This window comes from Gobio gobio (assembly GCF_949357685.1).
Source record: "Gobio gobio genome assembly, chromosome: 20".
NCBI lineage: Eukaryota > Metazoa > Chordata > Actinopteri > Cypriniformes > Gobionidae > Gobio > Gobio gobio.
In genome coordinates this window covers 32,318,701-32,337,300 of record NC_137113.1, presented here as the reverse complement: position 1 = coordinate 32,337,300, position 18,600 = coordinate 32,318,701, and the positions used below count along the sequence as shown (strand labels likewise).

General features: G+C 43.0%; 1 protein-coding gene and 1 long non-coding RNA gene across 7 annotated transcripts in view; one reads left to right on the top strand and one right to left on the bottom strand.

Annotated features, from left to right (window-relative positions):
- LOC307144180 (transforming growth factor beta-1-induced transcript 1 protein-like) overlaps positions 1–18,600 on the bottom strand; it is a 195,775-nt gene that overhangs the window by 26,091 nt on the left and 151,084 nt on the right. The window lies entirely within an intron of this gene.
- LOC307144182 lies at positions 15,716–16,121 on the top strand. Its single transcript, XR_013818684.1, has 3 exons — positions 15,716–15,763; positions 15,853–15,951; positions 16,035–16,121. It is a non-coding gene; the product is annotated as an uncharacterized lncRNA (long non-coding RNA).

Genomic DNA, 18,600 nt, shown 5'->3' with positions numbered 1-18,600 from the left:
CCTGTTTGCCTCTCCGGACTCGACCCATTGCCAGTGGTACTATTCCCTGACCGGGGGCACCCTCGGCACGGATGCACTGGCGCACAGCTGGCCCCGGGACCTGCGCAAATATGCGTTTCCCCCAGTGAGCCTTCTTGCACAGACCCTGTGCAAGGTCAGGGAGGACGAGGAGCAGGTCTTGTTAGTTGCGCCCTACTGGCCCAACCGGACCTGGTTCCCAGAACTAACTCTCCTCGCGACAGCCCCTCCTTGGCCGATCCCCCTGAGGAGGGACCTTCTTTCTCAGGGACGGGGCACTCTATGGCACCCGCGTCCAGACCTCTGGAAACTCCATGTCTGGTCCCTGGACGGGACGCGGAGGTTCTAGGTGGTCTACCACAGGCAGTGGTGGACACCATCTCTTCTGCTAGAGCCCCCTCTACGAGGCGCCTCTACGCTTTGAAGTGGAACCTGTTCGTTGAATGGTGCTCTTCCCACCGGGAAGACCCCCGAAGGTGTTCGGTTAGTGTCGTGCTTTCTTTCCTGCAAGATGGGCTGGAGCGAAGGCTAAATCCTCCTCGTCCAAACTCGTTACCCTCTTGGGACTTAGCTCTAGTGCTCAGAGCACTTCAGAGCCCTCCCTTTGAGCCTTTGCAGTCTGTGGAGCTTAAAATCCTGTCAATGAAGACAGTGCTTCTGACGGCATTGGCCTCCATCAAGAGGGTAGGGGACCTGCATGCACTTTCGGTCATGAATCGTGCCTAGAATTCGGGCCGGCCAACTCTCACGTTGTCCTGAGACCCCGGCCTGGATACGTGCCCAAGGTTCCTACCACTCCCTTCCGGGACCAGGTAGTGAACCTGCAAGCGCTGCCCTCGGAGGAGGCAGACCCAGCCCAGGCTTTATGTCCCGTCCGCGCTCTTTGCGCTTACGTCGACCGGACTCAAAGCTTTCGGACCTCAGAGCAACTCTTTGTCTGTTACGGAGGCCAGCAGAAGGGAAAGGCTGTCTCCAAGCAGAGGTTAGCCCACTGGATAGTGGATGCTATCGTCTTGGCTTACCAGTCCCAAGACGTGCCTTGCCCGTTCGGGTTGCGAGCACACTCAACAAGGAGTGTTGCTTCTTCCTGGGCGCTGGCTCAAGGCGCCTCGCTGACAGATATATGTAGAGCTGCGGGCTGGGCGACACCTAACACGTTCGCTAGATTCTATAGCCTCCGTGTAGAGCCGGTATCTTCCCGCATCCTCGCCCCCAGTGGCCAGTAGCGCTAAGTGCCCGTTCTAAGTGTCGGCTTGCAACGCCACTCCCGCCCTCTGGGCCGGATACGTGCGTCTATTTTCTCCAGTTGTGTTCCCCGGAAACGGCTAACCCTGTCGAGCTCCTCCGTCACCCCTGCGGTGCCAGACGTTGCGGCCGTCTGACGCCAGGCCTGCACCCGTATGCTTGTGAAACGTGTGTGTAGGCTGGGTTCCATATGTAGCGGTCCCCTCACGGCTACCCCATATGTGTATTCTTCCACGGTACCAGCTACCCTACTCGGCTAGCCCCGTGTCTTTCCCTTGACAGAGCCCGCTCTGTCGTCTCTGGGCGTGTTCTTTCCCCCTAAGAAAAACGGCGAGTCGTCATTGCTAACATTAGTAATGCATTATCAGAGCCCGTTTCTCTGTCATTATGCTGAGACGCTGAGGAAAACAACATTAGCACGCCTATTATGGCAATGTGAAAACGTATTTGAGACCGTAGCCTAACGTTACCTCATATTCCTCATTCGTTCTTCGCATATATAGTGGACAAAACATGCTGCAAGTTGACCTGTAAGACCATTGCTAATGTTATTTAGCTTTGCTGTAATTTTACTATAATATACTATAGTATTTTTTCATGTGGGAATGTACGAGCGTTCATATTTACGATTATATTTGGCTAATCGCCATAAGTAAATTGCGATTCATAATTACTTCACAAAACATCGCTCTTGAAGCATAAACATAATTAACAGAAAGAAAAAAACGTACTGTGTAGGACTCGTCACTTGCCATTGAAAGCTCCGTGTAGCAGCCTACGTTCCTGCTGGATCCTGCAGCCTATCTGGCAGCCTCGAGTCAGGGGGAGGGGGAGAGGGGATACACCGCTCAACAGTAATTTGAAAGTGATTGCAGTACCAGTTTTGGCCACAGTCCTACATACAGCTCCTTTAAAATAGTTGATTTTATTATTTGAGAAATTTATTGTCTTTTGTTGTTATTTTATTAGTTTGTCTTGCACAATAATAAGTTATTAATCGCTTAATGCAATTGTTTTTATATAATGTGTTGTCACAATTCACCAGTGAGTGCCCGTGATCACCACCAGAGGGCACTCCAACCCGGACTGTCATTCCATCAAAGACTACATTACCCATTATCCTTTGCCCGGACTTATCATCACTCATTGTTTGCACCTGTGTCTCATCACCTCATTACCCCATTACCCCAGCCTATATAAACCATGTTCTTCATATCTATGAAATCTATGTTATTCATTGCAAAGTCTTGTTTGTTTGTCTATACTGCATTTCTGAGCATTCTCCCTGGTTTCATGTGTCTTGGTTTTGGATTTCATGCCTGTTCCTAGTGATGGGACGAGGCTTCGTGAAGCACTGAAACAGTTGAAGCAAATGTGCCATATTGTTTCAAAGCTTCGAATCAATCCGACACCCGTCTCTATGGCGACATCTAGTGGTCACTTGCATGTGTTGATCTGAAATACCTTGACAATGATCCATGAAAAAAAAAAAAAAACATCTGTCTTGACAACTACATGATCTTGGTTTTGTAACCTGTAGCCTCCTCATTGTGAGTAACTATAGTTTTTGTGGTCATGAAAAATGAACATTAATAAAATAAATAAAGCCACAATGTGTCACATTTGTTACATAACATATTTATTCAAAAATATAATTTGCTCTGCTGTTGAAGGAGTTAGCTGACTTCTTTTTTTACATATAATTTCTCCAGCCTTTGAAAAAATCCTCTCACATGGGACACTTGTTGTCCTCTGCACCCTTCAAAATGCCAGGATAAGTGCTCCTCAAATGGTGCATCAAGGCTAGCTGCCTATCAAAATACACACATCTCACTTTATTTGGTGTTTCCAAATGGAAATGGTCCCACACCACAGATGTACGGCATCTCTTGTAATGGACAATAACTAAGATAACTTTCTGATTAACAACATCCTTATGCTGGGGAAATTTTATATACATAAATGCAAGTTCTTAAAGGTGAAACCACTTTTTTTGTACGTTACATGTGTATACAACTTTGCATAAAAAATAAGTAAAAGCAATAACCTTTATTTGCATGTGTTTATTTGTCTGTTAGAAATCCTTATTAGGTGCATGGCACCAGATGTGGGCCTTCATGCCTCTATCTTATAGGCCCACCATATATGATATGAGTGGAGGGTGCTGGGGGCCCACATCAATGTTTTTTTCATGGGGCCCAGAATTCCATTAAAAAAATTTTTTTTTTAAATCAATGTTTCATGTCAATTTGATGGGTTTTTTTCAACATCAAGGTGCCCGCTGTGTATAATCAGGGCTTAAAAACGAGAAGAAAAAAAATCTGTTCTCTCAGAACAAAATCAGTATTTTAACGTCTCAATCGTGAATGAAGTCATGCACGCATTTTGGAGATTGTCTTGAAGTGCCCACGATAACAAATATTGTGCATATTCATTATCGTGATATATCATATTACCGTATACCGGCACATGTCAAGTCAAGTCACCTTTATTTATATAGCGCTTTTTACAATGCCGATTGGTTCAAAGCAGCTTCACAGTGTTAAACAGGAAAATAATGCAACAAAATTTGATTCGGCTGTACAGCCTCTCTGGAGAAAACGGTGATGTCAACCAGCTCATTTCAATTATCATATAGTGACAATGCGGGCAGATCAGTAATTTAGTTGAAAATGTATTTGAATATTATTTAGTTTCACATTTAGTGTCCCCAACTAAGCAAGCTAAGCCAAAGGCGACAGTGGCAAGGAACCAAAACTTCATCAGGTGGCATAATGGAGACAAAAATACCTTGGGAGAAACCAGGCTCAGTCGGGGTGCCAGTTCTCCTCTGGCCAATGAACAAACAGTATATGATTATGATTCTGGCAACATTACAGGTCAGAAATCCTATTAGATCGGAATATTCGAAAGATCGGAGTCATCACGCCAGAGACGGGTTCATTGAGGATGTCCTGTCGATGAGGAAATTATTAGATAGGAATATTCGAAAGATCGGAGTCATCACACCGGAGACGGGTTTATTGAGGATGTCGTTTTGATGAGGCAATTTCAGGGGGGAGTCTAATTGAGATGGTCTCTGCAGACACTTCAGGGATACATGTCTACACTCATGCTCATTGGAAAAGCAAAGTCCGCTCAAATAACGCGCAGACATGACATTTCTATGTAGTAGCCTACTTGTAGCCTACTTGCCTACAGCCATACTGTGCTGCAACATGGTGCAGTATGCCCTACTGGGCAATGCTGGTAAAATTACACTACCCTCTCATTCACTGATCTGTTCCATCCTATGCTCTGGTCACATGCTCTTATAATAATAGCTTTGTAGGAATACACATAATTTGGATAACTGGTGAAAGAAAGGAATCTGTTAAATGTGATTGATGCACGTGCTTGTGCGCACAGACGCATGCAAATAAAACTTACAATGCAGTTTACGATTATTCCAAAATGTATTAAATTCAATATTTTCCTCAAAATTCTACAAACAATACCCCTTACTGACAACGTTAGTTTGAAATCTTAGCAAATTTTTTTTTTTTAAATGGGGAACAAAATCACATGTACATAAGTATTCACAGCCTTTGCTCAATACTTTGTTGAAGCACCTTTGGGACCAATTACAGCCTCAAATCTTTTTAAGTATGATGCTACAAGCTTGGCACACCTATTTTTGGGCAGTTTCTCCCATTCTTCTTTGCAGGACCTCTCAAGCTCCATCAGGTTGGATGGGGAGTGTCAGTGCACAGTAGGCATGCACGATAAATCGTTATAAAATCGCGATCTCGATTCACCCTGTTCACGATTACATTTTTAAATGACTTCGATTAAAAAAAATAAAAATAATGTGGCCTTTATTTTGAAAGGACCGTTCTCACAAAGTTCAGGGCTTGTTCTCAGCCAATGACAAAGCGCCTTTTAGTCACGTGTTTCACTCTTCAGTTCAGGGCTTCACCCTCAGTTAATATAATTCCAAGGGTTATAAAAAGAAGATATGCGGTAAACGTATTATAAACTAGCCATGTTCCGTCGAGTACAACTTCCTTCCCTTCACAGCAGCAGCGCTGTCATTTCTCCTTAAACCTAAACTTAACGTCAGAATCAGTGATTGTTGTAAAAGACAGTGTCTACTGTTGCTAAAATGCAGGACGTGTTTGGTGATAAAAAGAGCTATTAAATGCACAATAATCCATTGAAGAGACGCTGTTTCCAACTTCAAGGTGGCTTGTGTGTGGCCAGCTGAATGCCAATTGTTCAAAAGGCAAGCAGTTAAAGTGTATTTCTTCTTTATTCATTGAAGCCTCTATGTTTACAGGCTTGTGGTGATGTGCAATCTTCTATGTGCCAAAACAAATATTTTTGGTACTGCCAAATTGTTTTGTCATGGTTCATGTGTGCAATAAAACATTACACTTCATGAGAAAAAAAATTGTTGCAGAGAATCATGATATCAATTCTAAGCTAAAAAAATTGTGATTCATATTTTTCCCAGAATCGTGCAGGCCTAGTGCACAGCCATTTTTGCAGATCTCTCTAGAGATGTTCAATCGGGTTCAAGTCTGGGCTCTGGCTGGGCCACTCAAGGACATTCACAGTTGTCCCGTAGCCACAATGTGAATTGTGCTGTACATTTATGAATTTTGTTTTGTAAATGTATTATTTTTGAGGCTGATCCGGCTCCATAGAGTTCAAACAAATTTCTTTCACATTGTCATTATGGGGTATTGTTTGTAGAATTTTGAGTAAAATTATGAATTTAATCCATTTTGGAATAAGGCGGTAACATTAAGGACACAGACAGCAGCAGGATTATTAGGCTGCTGTCATTTTAAGACCAAACGTATTACATCATACACACAATGAACTGCGTTTATACTTGCCACGATGGGATATTTTCAACAAATTTGTGTATATTTGACAATTTAAGTGCAATAAACTTCTATTAGCCTCCCTGACAAGACTGTGTGTGTGCTTCTGGTGTGTGTTGGATTGTCAAATTATATCGGTGTCATGCTGAATTTTGTGACCCTAGGCGTTGTATTGAGCTAATCCGACCAACTCCTAATCCCCAATCCTAACACTACAAGTATATCAGTATATTGGATCAGTGCATTAGATCTTAAAGTGACAGACAGCAGCAGTTACTGTATATTAGGCTGCTATGTTTTGAATGTGACTCAAACAACAAAAGAGAAAATCTCCCTCTGCTCTTGAATGAGTGTATTTCATTCATACAATGAAGACTAAGCAGTTTTATAATTTTTTCTGTTTCTTACTTGAATGCTGCTTTTAAATATACCTACTGTACCTGAAAAAGTTAAAGCAATTTATTTTATTTGTATCTTTATTATATTATATTTGTTTTATTGTTTTCATCTTTGTTCTTTCTTAGTTTTAATAACAAAGATAAAATAATGAAATTCCCAGTGCAGGTAAAATGTCTCGTTCCCATTCCAAATTACAGTACTTTTATATACTATAGTTTAATATTTTTGTTTGATATGACAAAAAGTTGGTTATATATTTGATCACTGTCTAAATACTTTGGTAACTTCCAAAAAGACACCTGTTCAATCGATTCACTAAATTGTACCAAAATGTTTCATCTGTCTCTAATATTCTAATATATACTAAATATTATAGGAATAACTTGAAGTTTATATAATTGTGTTTGAAGTAATGCTGCCTTGACGTGCTATCGGAAATTTCCTCCCACGTCTAAAGTCGTGATTACGTGTGCATTGCATTTAAATTTTGACTTGAGAGGGCATTCATGTCCTATTTTATAACTAGGAAACAAGTATTTACGATTATTACGATAGCATGTGAAGGCAGCATTAGTCTTCAGGCTAAGCGGCCACCTTCTGAATTTTTTTGCAACCCATGGAGATAATGCACGTTGAATAAATTAGTAATTTAAGTAACAAGAAGCATTATTAGTTAACAGGTTTTACAGATATTTAGCTTTAGTTTTCTGACTAGCTATTAGCAATCGATTAGCCAAACTCGGCATCGATTAGCAACCATCAAGTTAGAAATGATGACACTGTAAACAATACTTAGACTAGATCACAATATATAATTTTTTTTACATGTAATTACATGAACAAATATTTACTTACCAAATTTGATGATGGTGGAAGATTATCTTGTTCCGATAAGCCCTCCATTTCCGCTTATGTCTTGGCTAACATTCTAGAAACGTTGTGGGCACATCCAAGATGTCTCTATTTTATCCCATGGAGAATGGAGATACATTTTTTTCCCATGGAGCGATCAGTCTCCAGATAACTTTGCAGATAATTGGATGACATGTATTATCTTTGTTAATGTTAAAATGCCATTTGGATATCATATACGATATTTCCTTCATTAAAGATTTTAAATGAATCGACGTTATCATAATTTTATTTTCTATATATACTATAAAAATACTATATATAAATACTATACTAGAAATACTATATATAAATTCTATAAAATATTTGCCAGCAAAAGGACACAACAAATAGCAAAAATTTTACTTAAAAAAATGGTGGTTATTCATAATATCTTATGTTTGTGAATGAAAGAGATTTATTGAATAGGGGCACGTACAAGACAAATTTTTTCATCATTAAATCAAAATTGACCCTATTTACAGCCAGGTGCACACTGTGCGATTTTGGACACGATTTGGCCGTCTGAGACAAATTTTGCAAATCCTAAAAGATTCCTCTGATCCTAGGCTAAAATCTGGGACCGTATTCATAAAATATCTAAAGGCTAAAAGTAGCTCCTAACTTGCCGATTTATGATAAACTCTTAAAAATAATGGGCGTATCAGTCCTAATTTTAGGTATTTCACCTAAAGAGTATTTCACAAAGCATTTTAGCACTAAAACTAGCTCTTACATCTGTGAAACGTTAGGAGTAGCCAAGAGGACTCCTAAGTCACTAAAGCCGGGTGCACACTGTGCGATTTATAATAGTCCTTCATGATTGTTCCTTGTCAGACTGTACGAACATGATCCCCACTGTAAGCCATGTCACACTGTTAGATCTAAGTTGTCATTAATGTCAGACTGTACGATAGTCAAGGCACGCTAAAAACAGATGCATGCAAGGAAACTTGGAGTCTGGAGTTTGTATATCATCAATCAATGACGTGTTCGGTGACAGTGAGCTGTATTACACGCGGGACTGAAATGGTGCCTAAAAAGAAATCGGCTCGGGTTATGACTATAACCCTTGTTCCCTGAGAAAGGGAACGAGCACTGCGTCAGAACGACGAATTTGGGGACGCTCCCTTAGCAACTGCGTGTCTGAAGTATGAATGAAACTATTCCAATCCTGATTGGTGTTGCGTCATGACGTAGTATGTGACGGCATACCCGGAAGCTACATAAGCGGGGCCGGCGCATAGTAATGTCAGTTATCGCGATGAAGCATGCGCTCCAGGCGTGGAGAGGTGTGGCGACGAGACGCAGTGCTCGTTCCCTTTCTCAGGGAACAAGGGTTATAATCATAACCCTAGCCGTTCCCTTTCGAGGGAACTCGCACTGCTTTGGAACCACGAATTTGGGGAACGAGTACCCACTAGGCCACACAGAGGGTCGCGCCTGCCCTAGTGTGAAGCTGCAGACCAGGCACATCTAGGACTGGAGCACCCTAGCGCCGGGCGCTGCAGGGAGGTGCAAGCTGTAAAACCTAATGAACTGTTCTGATTTCCTCCACTGCACAGACTTCTCCAAATATATTTTAAGAGCTCTGACCGGCAGAGCAGGTGAAGTCTCCCTTCTTCCGCCATCATGTGAGGCGGAGGATGGAATGCCTGAAGAACCAATGACCTGGCCACACTAGATGGCACCTTGGCGTGCCGTAGCCCGGCTTAGGATGTTAGATGGCCTTAACTCTGCCAGGGGCAAACTCCAGGCAAGTTGACGTCAACGCCAAGGCCTGGAGGTCCCCCACTCTCCTCATAGAAGTGATAGCCAGGAGAAAGGCCACCTTAAGGGTCAGGTTCTTTGCCTCAGCCGACTCCAGTGGCTCAAACGGGGCTTCAGCCAGCCCTTCAAGTACCACTGCTAGATCCCAGATCGGAACTCTGGAGCGAGTCGCAGGCCTAGAGGCCCATCACTCACAGGAGTGTGGAAAGCCCCAATGGCAGCCATGTGCACCTTGAGTGTGGACGGGGTAAGACCCGCAGAGAAACGATCTTGGAGGAACTCCAGCACTGAAGCCACTGGGCAGTTAACTGGGTCCACCTCACGCTCTCTACACCAAGTGGAAAACACGTTCCACTTCAAGATGTACAACCTCCTGGTGGAAGGAGCCCTGTAGCTGAGCAAGGTATCGACAACATCTGCTGACAGTCCAGCCTCTAGGCACCGGGCCCCCTCAGGGGCCAGACCCAGAGGTCCCAAAACTCTGGGCGGGGTGAAATATTGTGTCCCCTGCCTCAGACAGCAATTCCCTCCTCAAAGGGACCTGCCACGGGAGACCGTCTAGCAGTGCTACAATGTCTGAGAACCATATCCGAGTCCAAGAGATATTCTGAGAGATATTCTGTTGGACGCAGCCGCAATGAGCCCCAGCAGTCCTTAAAACTGCTTCACAGTGATGCTGTGGCCCAGCTTCAATTTAAAGACCACCGCCCGTATGGACTCGATACGAGCGGAAGACAATTGTGCCCCCAACGTAGAGAATCCCATATGACTCCCAGGAACACAGTTCTCTGAGAAGGCGTTAACATGCTACTGCGTGTAGAGTCTCAACCCCAAGCACTGAGTAGCCAAGGACGACACCTCAATGCCGACTGACAATATGAGCCCAGTCGATGTAGTTCAGCACACGGACGTCGAGAGGAAAGAGCCAGGCCATATGGAAAATCCCGATATTGGTACGCTTCGCTCCCGAAAGCGAACCTCGGGAACTTCCTGTGAAACAGAAGGATGGATGAAACATGGAAGTATGCATCCTCTTTACATCCATCGTGACAGACCAGTCCTCAGACTGGATCTGAATCACGATGGAGGAATTGTAAGCATCTTGAATCTGAATCTCCTCAGAGAATGATCCAAGTACCTCAGATCTAAAGTTGGACACAACTCGCCATCCTTCTTAGGAACTATGAAGTACCGGCTGTAGAACCCGGACTCCCTGTCTGGCGGAGGAGCACGTTCTGTGGTCTCCTTACCAACAGGGGGTGAACTTCCTGTTCCATTACCCGAACCTGCCCAGGGACCACTGCCGTCCAGACCACCCCATTGAACCTCGGGGGAAGGTACATTGAACTCTCAAGGCTGGCTACGGGTGTCCACTGAGCCTCACTCACGACCCCCTGAAGCAGCTGACCGGCAGGGAGCAGTCGAGAATGATTCTCAGTGCGCGGACGCGTTAGCTGCCAGCCGCAGGTCTTTCTAGAGGCAGATGGAGCAGCATGCGTTTGCAGGAAATTGATGTGGCCCGAAACATACTAGACGGCAGGAGCACAGCATCGATTCCCAAAAGCTCCACAGGGGAGGCGACCTCGATCGCTCCTTCCCAGGAGAGGGGGCTGGCCAGCAGGGGTCCCACAGGCCACAAGGCGGCGAGAACAACATCAACTTCCTGAGGGCTCTGAGGAGGAACAAACCTCACAATGCATGAAAGCAGCCCCCTCAGGAACTGCCCATGCATGTTATGCTCCCATCTTAGATGAAAATTCAGTGAAGTGAAACACGCTTTAGATGACAGGCTGATTTAAAATATCTAACTTATCAAAGTCAGATAATATGCCATTTAATTCCTCAGAATTAAATGCCACCATAATCACCCAACCCGTGCAACATGGTCTGAATCAAGGTTATTATAGTTTTGCGTTTTTAAATTAGTTTTTATTTTAATATCGTTTTCAATTTTGCTATACATTTCAGTTTAGTTTTAGTTCGTTTCATTAATTGTTTTGCTAGTTTTAGTTTAGTTTTTATTTTGTGAACACATTTCTATTTAGTTTTTATATATTTAGTTTCAGTTTTTGTTTTAGTAATTATAGTTTAGCAGAGTTACCAGAACAAAGACCAAAGCAAGATTTTTAATTTCAGCAAAGTTTAATGTTTGCACAGATTAGAGTTAACTCTTGTGCAGACATCCTAATAATAAAAGTAAAAATTATTAACATTCCAGACAAACTCATTTATATTAAAGATGAAATCTTCTTAAACATGCCTATTTTTTCAGCAGTACATGTAGGCTAGTAGTGTGACCACTGTAGAAAATACAGCTAAAGTCATCTGACTACAGCCAACACAACCTGCTGTGAAGCCAGTGTGATTAAATAATGAAGTATTGGCTATATGCAGTGTATCCATATAGAGACATTTCCCAACAACATATGGAATACCAGGACACACACATACACACACACACACACACACACACACACACACACACACACACACACACACACACACACACACACACACACACACACACACACACACACACACACACACACACACACACACTGGTATTCCCTACGTTGTTGGGAAATGTCTCTACATGGATAATAATATTATTATTAGTAAATGATTTGTAAAAACAATGATAATAACACCTTTCAGCCTTTCAATATTATGCAAACATGAAATCTCCAACATAAAGAAGTAGTAGGCTACTTGCTACTAGTAGTAGTTGCTGTTGCACCCGCATCTCTCGTCGCACATGGAACGTCATTTTAAAAACATTTCAAAAGTGGTTCAACTTGCGTCTCATTTCCTTGTGTCATTTTCCATTTCATTGCCACAAGCGCATTCTTTGTGAACAGCCGCTTAGGAATAGCGATGTGTTCTACGTTTCAGTTCTTCACTGAGCACGTCACAGGACAGCGGTTAATCGCCTCAGCTAACTTCACGCACATGAAGCGCCATATAGGCTACAGACATTTCCCTAAACGGCCACAGGTTAGATTTTCCGCCACAGTAAAGAGAGCTTATTCATTACGAAAATGAATATTAATTTTTTCTAATTATTATTTTATTTCAGTTCAATTTTAAGTAACTGTTGTTAGTTTCGTTTAGTTTTAGTTTTTCATCTATTATGATTTTTAAGTTTTATTTCAGTTTACGAAAATGTTTTTTGACCAATAGTTTTAGTCTTATTTTCAGTTTTCGTTTACGAAAATAACCTTGGTCTGAATAGGCTGAATAAAATATCTAACTCCTCAAAGTCAGATAATATTCCATTTGAATTCCTCAGAATTAAATGCAGCCATAATCACCAGACAGTCTCGATTTATACGGTCTCGTAATCTACATGTTGCCTCAGCAACGCGAGATTCGAGCAGTTATTATACAATTGGCTTTCATCCCTCGAGAAGAAAGTCAATAGGCGCAAGGCTGAAACACCCGAAAGGTGCACGGCTGTACGCGTCGAGATATTTCTCAATGAGAACAGCCAGCACCCTCAGGAGCTGACTGCATGCCTCGCACCCAACCAGTGTCACATGCAAACCGATCGTGTGTGTCACTTTAATTGCAGACCTGTGACCTACGCGCTGCCTCTGCAATGCGAGATTGAATCTTGCATATGAAGTGGCAAGCTCTCGTTATAATTTCAACTGCCTCGATGCTGAGCACGTCTAATTCCTCAGAATCAGACCCCTCAAGCATCGGGTCCTCCACCCCGGGGGAAGAAGCCGCAGCGCGGGCTTCCACTCAGGGAGGGAGAACATCTGAACTGTCAGAAGAAGACTGGGAAGATGCCTCAGCAGTCCCAAGTCTCGCTGACACGTCCATCTGTGAGCCCCATGACCAGCGTTGCTGCACCACGGGGCTCATGAGGCTGGCCGGCCTCATCGAACACGGCCAGCCGCGAGCGAAGCACCCTGAGCGGCAGCTTATCACAATCGCCGCAGGCGGCTCCCTCGAAAGCCACCCTGGCAGCGCCCAGGCACTGTACACAAAGCATATGTGTGTCCGTGCCCGACATATAACGGGGACACGGGTGCACACAATGCTAGAATTGCTCGCCCTGAGTCGCCATACTTTTCACTTTTATATATATATATATACACTGCATGAAAAGTGGGATTTTCGTCAGTATGTGACACTGTAGATTGCCGTGAAACTTCAGGTTTACGACTGTGCACGGCAATTTGCAGGCAACACCGAAAACTGCCGTAAATTGTCGGAAATTGACGTGGGCCTTGCTTGGCAGTTTCCCCCCCCTCCCCTTAATTCTAGGGGAGGCTTTATCATGTAAATGAACATGCTGTGAGCTACACAAATGCAAATCAGAGTAGCAGCAGGGGGAGTTTTATCTAGGTTCTGAATTTTTTTGACTAAAACAAGTTTAAAGTTTAAGTTAAAATGTTAACTTAAATTTAAGTTAAATGTACTCGTTTTAGTACACATTACTAAATTTTTAGGGCAACCAGTTTGCTCCAATTTTTTAAGTAGATTCAACTTGTCCGGGCTCACAGTGTAGATTAATTACTCTGTATGTCATTAGCAATAACCAATGTTATGTAAAAAAAATTAAAAAATACAGGACAGCAGTTCATGTCTTCAACCTTTAGAGAGGTTATGTGATGCAACAAGACAATGAACCAAAGCACACAAATAAATCAAGTAAAGCATACAGTTTACATACCAACATTAATTTTTCCACCCTGCACTGTGAATGATTTTTTAAATGGCTATTAATCATAAATGTGAAAAGTACAAGTTTGTGTGTTTATAGTTAAGTCAGATTGTGTTTTTCTGTAATTGTCATTTAAATTGAGCTCACACCACATTTTATGAATTATCAATGCAGATTTTCAAGAGGTGGTTTCCTGGACAGGGTTTAAATTATGCCAAGAGTAGGCCTTAATCTAGTTAATCGTGAGTTAAAAAATTGTTGCCTGGAACAAAGATTAAGCACAGATTACTAACACCTGGACTATGAGTCCTGAACTAAAATAAACTGGATTCATTTACAGTTTTATCTAATTGCTTACACACAATTTCTGAAAATATGGCTCCATTTCTTGTAACTCTACACACAAAACATCAGACATCTCTTGCAAAAGCAACACTTTGTGCAAAACTATTTTAACTATTTCCAAAAATGTTGTTTTTGCATATATCTAACTACACACAATGCACAACTGAGGAATTTACAGTTGAACTGAAATCAACTGAACTGAATCAACACTGAAGTCACTTGAGCTGTATATTGGCTTGTTAGAGCCGGTTTACAGCAGAATTTGTTTTGAACTTGTTACTGAAGCTGCTATGAAACAATATATTTTGTTGTATGCATATTCTTTCTTTCTCAAACCTTAGTTTTGATTTCTAAGTGATCAATTTATGTATGTGTTTTCACACATGATCATTGGCTGTATGGGTCCTCAGTAAATGAATGTGGCATTTAAATGGCAAAAGTTATTCTTGTCTCTATAACTTATGGCTTCCTAAAGACACGTTTATGGGTAAATAAAATATTAATAATATAAATAAAATGAATATCAAAACATATTTTAAATATAATGAAGTCATTTTATTATAGCACTCATCAGATGTTCCTGGAAACAAAACAGAGACAGAACAGTATAAACAAACTATACAACAAACTAAACACCAAATTACAAAAACATTATTATGTGAAAGTGAATAAAGTGGTGTGTGTTTTCAGTTATAAATATGTGCTGTGTAAATTAGCCTATACTTTTAGAAATTATATATAGCCTAACTTTAAAAAACAAACAATAACCCATATAGATAAATTATAATAATTGTATAATATTAAGCATTTACTTAATATACATTGTAACATTAGGCTACTTTACTCTAGCACAGTAGTCAGTTAAGCAATTAATTAATATCTTATATTAATATGTATGTAGCCTAGGCTACAAAGGTAAGTCTGCTTTAAAAAAAAAAATATTACACTTCGACATGTACAGAATGTGCGCGTTAAGAAACACGTTCAAATGTGTCTTCTTAACATGTTAAAACTGTGCGTGAAGCGGAAAACAGGGCGTGTTGAAGGTTGAAACGATCATAAGTCACGCGTTTCGTATAAAGAGATTTGGCCCCGGGCGCGTTCCATATCAGAGCCCTAGTCCAATGGGGTGCGAGGTCGAGGTCATGGCCATGACGCGTAGAAGACGAGCTTTAAACTATTTTTTTATGTTTTTTGCTGCTTTCCTTTTTCGTGATCAACAATGACAGGACACCGTCTTCAACTCAATCTCTGCATGGACGCGACGAACTTTTTGGACTCATTTTCAGGAGGCTGTCTTCGTCTTCATAACTCTGAGGCAAACTGCAGTCGCTATGAACCACAGCATGGGTAATGTAACGTTACGATATAAAGAATATGCTTTTATTCAGCTGTATAAGGAAATGGATGTGTTAATAGATCCGAGCTTAAAACTGCACATTTTGTTTACACAGACTATCCTCGCCTCATAACGAAACCGCGAGCTCTTATCTGCTTGGAGCGATTACCGCGAGTCCAGATTTAACCGCTGATCATGACGAAATTGTGTGTAAGTAACTTCTAATGTGTTTCTCATTCCTTGTTTAATTTTACCGTGACTGTTTTTATTAATACCAGTCTCATGTAATTGTTTTCCAGCTGCATGTAAGACGTATTATGAATCGACACGCCGGAGCTTCAGATACAAACAACCTGAAACTGCGAAGTTTAGCTCGGAGTCGATCAAGAAGAAAAAGGGTAAGATTTATTATATTAGATCCGTTTTTTGTCAATGTGAGTATTTTTCAGGTTGCTTATTGTCTTTATGGATTGTATTACAGTTGCTGGAAGCGAGAGTGTGCTGGATGAGGTGGACGTTTGGAAGTCTGCGACCATTGAACTCATATCTGACGAGGAAGACGGCTTTGTTGACGGGGTTTCTGGATGGATTGTGCGGCCACCGCCCTCTCGCAGCCTGGAGCTCGACGAACTTTACATTACATTACGAGACATTACTGCTGCACTGTACATAGTTGTGTGTTTAACAATAAAGCTCTTTCTTTGAGTCAACCGCTGTGTTTTATAAATTAAGCCCTTTCTTTGAATGAACAGCTGTATGCTTATAAATGAAGCCCCTTGTTTGAATAAACGGCACGGTCCGTATAATTTGCCCATATATTCCTTGATGGTATGAATACTTCATAGCACAATAACATTAATATGAAACAAATTATTACAACATAAATTATATATTTATTATTATTATTGGGGTTTACATTTATAATGAGCCAGGGGGACCAATAATGATTGGTTTGCAGTGATCTGCCAACCAATCACGAGGGATTTTTCTTTTTTAAATGTAGTGGCTTCAGCCAATAGTGAGTGAGTAAATTCAAGTCTGGCCGTTGACTCTCTGGTTTCGCTGCTATTCATATGCAAATTAGAGGCGTCGCACCTCCGCGCGGTCTCTCAGCGGGGGGCTCTCCACCTACGTCATGGTTCGTTTACGACAATTTGTGGCACAGACGAACGCGACGTTCGCTGCCTCTAAATTGTCGAAAGCTGCCGAAAATTAGGGAGATTTCCAGGAGTATACAGGCGTTTATGGGGTCGAAAATCCCACTTTTCATGCAGTGATATATATAATTTTTTGTGACAAACAACACCAAATAGACAGACAGTTTGCATACACAGAGCGCTTATGCTAAAGAGCGAAAACTGACATTACTATGCGCCGGCCCCCCTTATGTAGCTTCCGGGTATGCCGTCACATACTACGTCATGACGCAACACCAATCAGGATTGGAATAGTTTCATTCATACTTCAGACACGCTGTTGCTAAGGGAGTGTCCCCAAATTCGTCGTTCCGACTCGAAAGGGAACTCTAGAGCTCATTTTGGTCATAGTTTGTCTTGAAAAATTAAGATAATTTGATGGTCGGCGTCGGCGTAGGAGAAGTCACACTGCAGAATTGTGTGCCAAATCTTCTGACACTGCCAGAATTTCATCTGAGTTAAAATTTTATCGCAATGGTCATTAATCGGCTACCAGTGAACATGTCAAACTAACGATCAAAGACTTCAGTTCCCTTTCGTTCAGTCACTACGACGTACGTTAGTGACTAACGAATGGGGGTTTCGCTTAGAAGCCAATTATCTTCGAGTATTCAACAGCGCCCAATGGCAGTGCCAATGCCATGGGCATGCGGAATTTGCATGCGTAACTCCGCCCCACCTCGTGGGTATATAAGGAAGTACGCTGGCAACATCGCATTATGTTTCTGCTTTGGAGCCAAGAGGATCTCTTCACTCCTTCAAGCCTGATCTGAGTCTTCGACAGCTTTTCGAGACGAACAGCTTTCCAGAGGCGTTGGTGTTACGGCGCGTTCCAGTGATCATCATACTGCCTGCCTGCTGATTTGCGCAGTGGTCCGCTAGACAGCTGGTGTGTGGTCCCTGGGCGCTTCGGCGTTCTCTGCGAGGCTTCCTCTCCTAAAAGAGCTTACACGTGACGCATCCTTTTCAGGATGTCTCGTCCGTGTACTTCTGGGTGTGGTCGGTCGTTATCTCCCTCTGATGGGCACACACACTGCCTGGTATGTTTGGGCTTTCAACATGCCCAGGCAGCGTTTGTGGATGAGTCATGTTCCCACTGCGGGAACATGACCATCGCGGTGTTGCGGTCAAGACTCCATGACCTTCGTACAGAAGTGAGAGTCCCCTCTACCACACCCCGATCTACTGAGTCCCAGAGGCCCAGTACTTCGGCTGGTGGTCAGGGTGACCTGACGGTTACGGTGTGGAACAAAGCCCCGACGCTCATGCCTCGGGCCACACCCCCGTCTTGCACACTGCAACCCGCGAGCGTTCAGACGCAGATCGCGGGGCCGGCTCCGGCCCCCCCGCGTGTCTCGTTTGGCGCTCCAGAGGAAGATGCGATGTCGATCACCGCATCACAAGGTGGGCTCGAGTCCTCTGAGGATGATGACTCGGCTGTGCTGCCGCCTTCGGGCGCGCCAGCATTGCCCGAGTCGGACCCAGAGCTGACAGCCATGTTGTCTCGGGCAGCCGCGAGCCTAGGGATTGAGTGGAACCCTCCACCCTGTCCCAAACGCTCAAGGCTCGATGATTGGTTTTTGGGAGCCCGCGCTGACAACAGTCAGTCCCCGCCCCCAATACCTTTCTTTCCCGAGCTGCATGAGGAACTCGCGCGGTCCTGGAAGTCCCCGTTGTCTTCCCGTGACCTTTCGGCGACTTCCTCCGCCTTCTCCGTCCTCGATGGGGCGGCAGCTAAAGGGTACACTGGGGTCCCTCCAGTTGAACGTTCTGTTGCGATGCAACTGTGTCCTCAGAGCGCTTCAACCTGGCGTGGTGATCCTAAGCACACCTCCAAAGCCTGTCGATTCA